This window comes from Eumetopias jubatus, unplaced genomic scaffold (assembly GCF_037043125.1).
Source record: "Eumetopias jubatus isolate StellerSeaLion01/CBP00866 unplaced genomic scaffold, mEumJub1_p1.0 scaffold_1, whole genome shotgun sequence".
Taxonomy (NCBI): domain Eukaryota; kingdom Metazoa; phylum Chordata; class Mammalia; order Carnivora; family Otariidae; genus Eumetopias; species Eumetopias jubatus.
Window position 1 is genome coordinate 10,303,906 of NW_028274807.1, and position 9,633 is coordinate 10,313,538.

General features: G+C 38.1%; 1 pseudogene; it reads left to right on the plus strand.

Annotated features, from left to right (window-relative positions):
* Window positions 1-5,162: 5,162 nt before the first annotated feature.
* Window positions 5,163-6,492, plus strand: LOC114218844 (protein farnesyltransferase/geranylgeranyltransferase type-1 subunit alpha pseudogene; annotated as a pseudogene).
* Window positions 6,493-9,633: the final 3,141 nt, after the last annotated feature.

Genomic DNA, 9,633 nt, shown 5'->3' on the forward strand with positions numbered 1-9,633 from the left:
GACAGGTGTGCCTGTCACTGCGTGTTCATAGCTGCATCATGGGCTGTCTGTCCCTTGTGGTGTCTTAGGACTCCAAAGTCATCATTTGAGAACACGTCATCAGCACAAAGACGGGCAGTTTTTACAGCCCGCTGAAATCTTGGAGAGCTATCCTGCTCCACTGTATGTATATATGTATGTATGTGTGTTTGAATGTATGTAGGTCTTTACTTATTTTATTGAAGTAGAATTAACATACAATATTATATTAGTTTCAGGTGTAGAACATATTGATTCAACAATTCCATACATTACTCAGTGCTCACCACTGAGTGGTAATAGTGCCCTTGAGTGACTATAACTTCAGTCTTCTTAAAAAGAGAATTGCCCTTAAGAGGATGTGGCCTCATTATCATCATGACATATAGACATATACACATACACTTACACAGAATATTATATGAAGCACTCATGGGAAAATTCCTATTGCTCCTTAAAAATACTGACTTCATTAGTAAAATGGAGATGTTTACTTAGTTGCAAGAAAAAAATAATCTGTTCAGCTGAAAATGGGAAAGAATTTACTAAGTTTGAAAAACTAAAAATAATTCCTGGCTGGTCGTATTCCTGTCCTCTGCATTTAGAGGAATTTACTCCTGATACTATTATTACAGGAAATTCCAAAAGCATGAACATTTTCTGGTATTTTCACAAAAACAATTGTTTATGTTTTGTTTAATTCAGGCATGGAGGAAAGCAGGTTTGCTTTGTATGCATTGAAGTGTCTAGTGGATGCCGTGACGATGTGATTTTGTGTAAAATGTAGATAATGAAAGCATTTAAAAATTCATAGGAGAGTAATAGAGTATCACACTTACATAAAATGTCTTTCAGACTCTGTTGAAGTCCATTACAAACAGTGGTTCTTAACACTAACACTGTCAACATTATTGTTTTAGGGAAGGGACATTGATATCTTTCTCTAGGATCAGCTTTTACGTTATTATGAAAATGATCAGTGGTTAATAATCATGAACAGATCTGATTACTGTGAGATGTCCACTTATTGTTGGCAGCTAAGTAAGTACAGGGATTGAAGAGTGACAAAATATTCAGATGTTTTAAAAAAAACATATAGTCCAATGTTTGGTTAATAGCATCTCGTGCTGGTCTCAGCTCCTCTTTCATCTTATCTATTAATTTTGGAGCATGGAAACACCATCCTCAGGTGTGTCAATATAGTACACATGTAGGACAAAGATAAAGATACTAAAAATGTTGACCTCCAGTTTAAAATGTCCTCAGACCACAACTCTGAATTTCCAAGTTCACTGTGCCCTTCCAAGGTCCTATAAAAATTCCATCTTGATTTATAGTTAGCATTTTTTACGGCTGTGAGTGGGTTTCAGGAAAGGAGAGCTATGCAGTGAAGAAGACTCTTTGCATGCCTGTGAGTTCAGTTTTTGTGAATTTTATACAGTCACCACCACAGGTCATGTCAATAATACACTGAAGAAAGCTGAAAGAAGTTCTGGTCATAGGATACACCGGTGACATTTGCCTGAATATGTTCCTTAACTGTTTTAGCAGTCAGCTGAACATGTGCTTTTATTAGAACCACCAATGCTACAGGTAACTGTATAAAAATCTCATCTAACAACTTTGACTTAAATGTGCATTGGACAATACCTTTGTACCAGCAGGCCACATTAATTTTTTTGCATCAAACAAAATCATTATTGAGAAATTTGGTATTGCTTTGCTAAAGTGGGTATCTACTGAATATCTCCAATCCAATTCTTTCCTCTAATATGGTAATCTGTTATCTGTATTCAATTATCTGGAAGGTGAAAGTTGCCGGGCTGCCCAATGGAAAATTTTAAGCCCTTTCACTCTGGGTCTGTTGTCTTTTCAGATCAATCTTTCTGCTAATGACAACCAATACTTTCATATGTGATTACAGGCCTGCTCCATCTTTTCATGAGCCGAGACTCTTTGGAATCATATGTATTGATCTTTTTAATAGAAGTCAGGAAAAATAAAATTACTCTGGCTTCTTGCGGCAAAACGATGATAAATGAGAACTTAGAAACTTATGGGAGAAATTTTTTCTGCCTTGGATTATTTTAATCACTAAAAATGATTGTCTTTTTAATAATATTTGCTTTCCATTATGCACATTTGCAGCAAAGCCAAAAATTGTTTCTGTATTGCTTTATGAAACCACACTGAGGCAGGGGCCTGTTGGTATTCCCGTACCTGCTGGTGACTCAGGTACAGCGACCTCTAACAGGAGGCAAAGAGCCAAGCTCCAGAGTCTGCGGCAATCTCAAGTTGAGTTTCAGCAGAGCACTTCTGATGAAAGAGAACTTGCTGAACTAGGCATTTTTTAAAAGGGACTTTTGTTTAAAAGCTCATTGTTAATACTATTGCCTTAGAAGAAAGCTTATATTTCTTTTATCACTCCTCCTTTTTGTTTTCTCCTTGGTTAAGACTGATTATTTCCCAAGTGGGGTTGCTTTTTTATTTAAGAGAAAGTATATGTGATTCCTTGCCTGTGGTTTTGGTTGCTTTCTCTGTGTGTCCAGTAGCTCCTAGTGGTGCCATTGGTGGTAATTGGGAATCAAACATGTGGGGTCACTGTTATATCACCTTTTCTCTGAAACCTAAAACTATAGGACTCACTTTGGCCCTCATTTTAGAATCTGAGCTCTATGTTTTGTATTTGAATCAAGTTCCCAGTTCCCAGCTGGGGACAGGATTGTTTCCCTGGCTTCAGGGGGACATGTGGCCAACATAGATGATCAAAGAGAGCCAATGCCACTACACACAGAGATCAGATCTCGGTTGGTATGAGGACATGGATGAAGATCAAAATTCTGCAGATGTCAGGCCAAAGTACAGCCTTGTTTTGCTTTGTTTGGCCCTTGGAGACGTATCTGTAAGAAGGAAAACTTGTCCCACTGGGACGCCACATAAATAGCCTCCGTGGCTCAATGAGATTGTTTCACTGTGATGCAGTGAAGAATCCCACTCTACTCTGCCTGCAATTTCTGTCTCCTTCCTGCCTAAACATGACAAAAAGAAAGATCTCATTCAGATACAAATTGTGTTCAATGAACTTGTCATTTAACCTGGCTTAATCCAGTCCCATTAAGACTTGTCCGGAGTATACTATGTATGTGCCAGGCAGTGGGGACGTAGAATGGAACAGGGGAGGCAGGTTTCCAGATTGTATGTATAGGATTGATGGTCATTCAGGAAGATAGCCAGCAAACCTCATTACAAGCCTGAGGCATGTTGGTAAGCCTCAGGTGCCCAGTGACACTGAGGATAGGTAGAGTCTGATGTGCGGGTACATGGAAGGCTATATTTAAGTTGAGAACTGAAGAATAGGAATAAGCCAGAGGAAAATTGGAGAAGATAGATGGGGAAAGAATATTCTAGGCTGAAGAAACTGCTGTGTAGAAGTGGGAATTTGAGGGTCATGGTCTTTGTGAGGAACAGATATTATCCCAGTATGGCTTCGATACAGACAGAAAGTGTCCAGAGATTTGGGCATTGTTTCTAATGTCACCTGGTAGTACAGGTGATCTCTGAGTCTAAATTCACTCACACATGGAGGTAATGATGATTCTAAGGCAGATTTTGGGCTTTGGCTGTGGAATGAGCTGTGTGTGTGGTGTTGCCTTTGTCTAGACTGTTCAACTTTGGCCCTTTGCTATCTTTGATTGAGAGGCAGTATTTGTAAAGTTGTTTGAATATTTCTAAAATTTTGGCCTTAATTTAAAAAATGAGTGGAAAATATTAGAACCCAAATGCTGATATCTGTGATAAGAAACATAGGCTTTAAAAAATTTATAAAATTAGAAGAAAAATGGAAAGTTTGGTGGTAAATTAACCTGAGGCATGCATTACCTTTAAGCCTATCAATCATGTATTCAGATGTGAACTTTTAAGCCTGTCAGTTGTGTATTCACATGTGAAAAGCAAACAAAATATTAAGAGGCATGCTTGAAATACTAGAAATAAACTAGTGAAGAGTACAAATATGTCTAAAGATGAGGTATAATTAAAGACTTTTTAATCTCTGGGAGTCTCCTCATCATAAAGAATATATTATTTAAGTTGTACTCCACTTGCTTTCTGCAATCCACCCCCCTACACAGATTTTTATTTTATATGAAAGTAGAGGACTGTCTTGTTTTTTTCTTTCTCTCGGGAGTTTGTTAAAGATGGTTAGAAATTACAGATTCAAAATTTAGTAGCTTACATGATATCAGTTCTTAGTTCTGTGCATTAGATGAAACAGTGGAATAATGTGAAATTAAAAGAAACCATAAACATATGTTCATACCTACTTTGCTGAGAACTTCTGCAGATGTCATTAACTCTTCAAATTTCCAAAATCTAGATCTTGCTATTAGAAAGTGACAACAGCTCTTGGTAATGGTCAACATTATAGAAATTGATAACAATTTCGATAAATAGAAATAGACAGAGAAATATGACTATAGAGACAAAAAGGAGAAAGAGTAAGAGAATCTTTAATTCTACTGAATTAGGAATTCTGAAGTTTTATCGAGGTGAATTCTGTAAACAAATTTTGTCATATAGTTACTTAAAGAGTACTAGAGGAATACTGTACTTTGCATGCTTGAGTGACCATAGGAGGTTTAAATACCTTTAAATACAAGGGTGCCCCCTGACACCAAGAGATTTCAGCAACTGACAATTTCAAAAATCCACTTTACATCACACCTTCTTGAGGTTGTTTCAGTTCAAGCCAATCTCTGACTTGGATCCTCCGTAGGCTCTGGTGGTTGCATCAGGAAGAGTCTAGTATCTTGGATAATTTAAAAGTTCTTTTGTAGACTGAAGAATCAGCAGGTAGAATATAGACTCTAGGTTATCAAACTTTTAAATTCATAATTAACAAACTAAAATATGCAAGAGGAAAAGTACCTTCTCTCTTTCCCATCTAATATGTGTTAGAGAATCTTCCACTTCCCCACCCCCAGTGAGGTCTGCTGGTAATTTATTTACAGTTGGATATTCTCTTCTCTTTATCTATTGAAAACATTGAGGCCTCTATTGTCATTTTGGTTGCAATTCCATCAATACTCAGTGTACCTTAAAATAGCCTTTAATTGGCCGCCACCTCCATTGCGGACCGAGGCGAGATGGCGGCCACGGAGGGGGTCGGAGAGGCTGCGCAGGGCAGCGAGTCCGGTCAGCCGGAGTCGCCACGGCCCCAGCCGCACCCTCCGCCGCCCCAGCAGCAGCAGGAAGAAGCTATGGCGGCTGAGCCACGAGAAGCAGTGGCGTCCCCTATGGACGACGGGTTCCTGAGCCTGGACTCGCGCACCTATGTCCCCTACAGGGACAGAGCAGAATGGGCTGATATAGATCCAGTGCCGCAGAATGATGGCCCCAATCCAGTGGTCCAGATCATTTATAGTGAAAAATTTAGAGATGTTTATGATTATTTCCGGGCTATCCTGCAGCGTGATGAAAAAAGTGAACGAACTTTTAAACTAACCAGGGATGCTACTGAGTTAAATGCAGCCAATTATACAGTGTGGCATTTTCGGAGAGTTAAAGTCACTTCAAAAGGATCTACATGAGGAAATGAACTACATCACTGCCATAATTGAGGAACAGCCCCAAAACTATCAAGTTTGGCATCATAGGCGAGTATTAGTGGAATGGCTAAAAGATCCATCTCAGGAGCTTGAGTTTATTGCTGATATTCTTAATCAGGATGCAAAGAATTATCATGCCTGGCAACATCGACAGTGGGTTATTCAGGAATTTAAACTTTGGGATAATGAGCTGTAGTATGTAGACCAACTTCTTAAGGAGGATGTGAGAAATAACTCTGTCTGGAACCAAAGATACTTCGTAATTTCTAACACCACTGGCTACAATGATCGTGCTATATTGGAGAGAGAAGTCCAGTACACTCTAGAAATGATCAAATTAGTACCACATAATGAAAGTGCATGGAACTATTTGAAAGGGATTTTACAGGATCGTGGTCTTTCCAAATATCCAAATCTGTTAAATCAGTTACTTGATTTACAACCAAGTCACAGTTCCCCCTACCTAATTGCCTTTCTTGTGGATATCTATGAAGACATGCTAGAAAACCAATGTGACAACAAGGAGGACATTCTTAATAAAGCATTAGAGTTGTGTGAAATTCTAGCTAAAGAAAAGGACACTATAAGAAAAGAATATTGGAGATATATTGGAAGAGCCCTTCAAAGCAAACACAGCACAGAGAGTGACCCACCAACAGATGTACAGCAATAACACCATCTGGAAGAACTCGATGGAATGCTTTTATTTTTTTAAGAGACTCTAATGCAGGAGTTTAAAACTAAAGTGATCATTCCCTTTGCCTGTGGTGTAAAACGTGCATTGCACAGGTACTGCTTTTTAACAAGAACTAAGTGTGATGCTCCTTGGGTGCTGCTGCTATTCAGACTAGTAATTTGATTCTTTTAAAGCAAACTAATTTGGGGGGAGGGTGAAGAAACAGAAAGTCCCATGAAGGAACTTTTGTAGACTTACCAACATTTACCCTAATCCCTTAGCATCAGCTCCTCCCTAAAGGGAATATGCGTCAGGATTTGCAGCATTAATGAACGCTGGTAACTTGTATGTAATGGGTATAAGGTAACTTAAATTTGGGTTCAGGAAGCAGGGAATGCAGTGTTACATTAGAGCTGCTCTGCCACACTCACAGTATCTTGCTATCACTGTAACCAACTAATGCCAAAAGAATGGTTTTGTAATAAAATTATAGATGTATCCTAAAAAAAAAAAAAAAAGCCTTTAATTTTTTATGACACAAGCCTGCCGAAAAACATTGTGGGTCGTTTTTCTAGGCTGTTTTTATCCACCACCTCTTTCTTGATACTCTGCCTCACAACCACCTGTCAGTCTTTTGCTATCACAGAGGGCTGAGGAGGTTAAGATATAGATCACAACCCTGTGGGTGTTTACTCAAAACTCTTTCTCAGGAAGATTCTAAAAGCTGGCATATGCTCAGCCATCCATCTGAACAACTCTCTAAAGTCTGCAGGTGAGTCATTCCCATCAGCATAAACGTGTGATGTGACCATTGCATGGCCTGCTTTTGAGAATGTATTGGCCTCTGACTATGCACCCTTCTTTGCCTTTCTCTCCTGTTTGCTGTTTAGATGTTACACATACTTTAATTGGTAACTTTATTCCTTCCTTCAGGTCCAGAGTTGTTCCTGCTCTGTAAGTACATAATCCCTCTAGCAATACTTGTTATTTATCTGGGGAGCACTTTAAAAAGTCTGTCAATTGAGACACGTGGCATGTCTTAGGCTCCAGCCCATTGCTGAGTCACTCTGAGGTGAGCAGATGAACCCTTCAGGTCTAAGAGGTCTGTCAGTGCTGACTTCTGAAATCAGAGAGTTCAGTTTATTTAGAGCAACCAAACTAAAAATGCCCCATATTGACAATAGGAGATATAAGGGACCTGATAACTGAAAGTGTTTCTGAATCATCCATAGGGGGCAATCTGGACAGTATCTACATTAAGCTTTTAAATTCAAAGTGCTTATTTATGTATTATGGAGGTACAATATCCTATTAGCTTCAGGTGTACATCATAGTGATTTGCTATTTTTATATGTTACAAAATGGTCCCCACAATAAGTCTAGTTACCACCTGTCACCATACAAAGTTACTACAATATTATTGATTATATTTCCTTTCAAATTCATTAATTCTTTCATTTGTTTACTTGTTCATTTCATAAGTGCTTACTTAGTACCAATGAGATGCCAGGTATGGAGGTAGGCACTGGACCTCCAAAGATTCATTAAGCATTCCCTCCTCAGGGAGCACAAAGTCCAGTGGAGGATCTAGGTTCTCAAAAATGATGACAATAATTGGTCCTGAGGCTATGAAGGAGGAATGCTTAGGTGCTAGGGGAAGAAGGAAGTACCCTAATTCTGTCCTAGGGCTCATGGAATGGTGTGGACATTTTTTTCCCCTTAGGGATTACAGAACAGGGAAGGCTAGGTATGCAGAGGTGGTGGTATTTAGGTTGAACATTTAGAATTGAGTAGGAGTTTTCCAGATGGATACAGGTTTTTTGTTTTGGATTTTTTGTTTTTTGTTTTGTTTTGTTTCAAATTAAACAGCAATTCTGAAGACCCAGGGAATGGTGGAGACTTGAACATCTACTCAAAACAGTTTATTTTCATATGTGTTATTTATAGTAAGAACACATCTTTCCCTTAAAGATCTATGTTTGTTCAATATTTCCTATTTGTATTAATGTTTGGTTTCCAGATTTTAAAACTTGGAGCCATATTTTATATGTTTTAAAATGTAGGTCAGTGGGAAAGAAGATTCAATGACCAATTTTCATTTAACACCACTTTTTAGGGATCCCTTTAATTTGTAAGTTTAGAATGGTTTCTATCACATCTATTTAAGCATATAAAAATAGCTTATTTTCTGTGGTTCATTCTGGATATTCTTAATATGAAAATATTTAAAGTCGATATGTTGATATGTTTTTTTCCTACCTCAGTGGCAGTTGGTCACCTGTAAATGTTTGGATTTTCTATGGATGGACATGGATGTGCTAAGGAGATTCCAGTACTCTCATTCCTGAATCTAGGATAACTACACAGAATATTGGAAGTGCAAATTGGATGCTTGACAGCTGGCAAGAGAGAAACAGAATTTGTTTCCCTTTGGGATTTGATAACTGTTAATTCTTCATGAACTTGGCTTCTGCCAAACATATATTATACTTTCCTTTGAATGGAAATTCATATTGTTAAACTCTATGTGAACTCAAGGTATTAATGTAGAGTGCTTACTAGCAAAAATGACTTGCAAATGTCAGATAAAATTAAATAACATGGCTTAATAAAATAAGCTTGTTTCCGAAAATCTGTTTTTCATATTTGTGAAAGAATTATCTGTCCTGTTATTTAAACCAAGATATTGCCAGGACAGGGAAAAAGATGCTCTCTTATCAATTATCAAGGGAGCCATTGATTTCACAAAGCCAATTAAAGTGTTTCTGGAGGAACAAGTAAATATTAGTTTTAGAAGCATTTCTTTTTAAAAGAGACCAGGTGACTAGGATAAAAGTACTAAATAAAAATAAGACATACTATTCATTACTTAAGGCACAGTGAGCAGCTGGGCATGCTTGGAGACCATTGGTTCTCCTATTTAACTACTTAAACAATATGGACAGTTAGCTTTCACTAAGCCGCAGACATAAAATAGATAGACTTCATGGCCATTTGGAATGAATTTTGACTTGAGCAAATGTCCCATCGTTTGACTAGATATTTTGTTAGCAATAAAGAGTTACCATCAAAAAAGCAAGTCTGAATATAATGTATTCTCTGGAGATGCTGGGGAGACCCGTTTGCTCTTTGTGGTCCTTGTTGGAATTAGATATGCATCACCATTTGTCCAGCATAGTGATGTGATAGAGAACAGAAACGGGCTGCTTCCAGAGCATGTTGGCTCCTGCTTGGAAGACACTTTAGGGAAAGCATGTTAGATTAGTTCATGGAGGAAGTGAGTAGGGATTTTTTCTTGGAATAATGTTCTTAGGTGATACTGACTTGATCTGT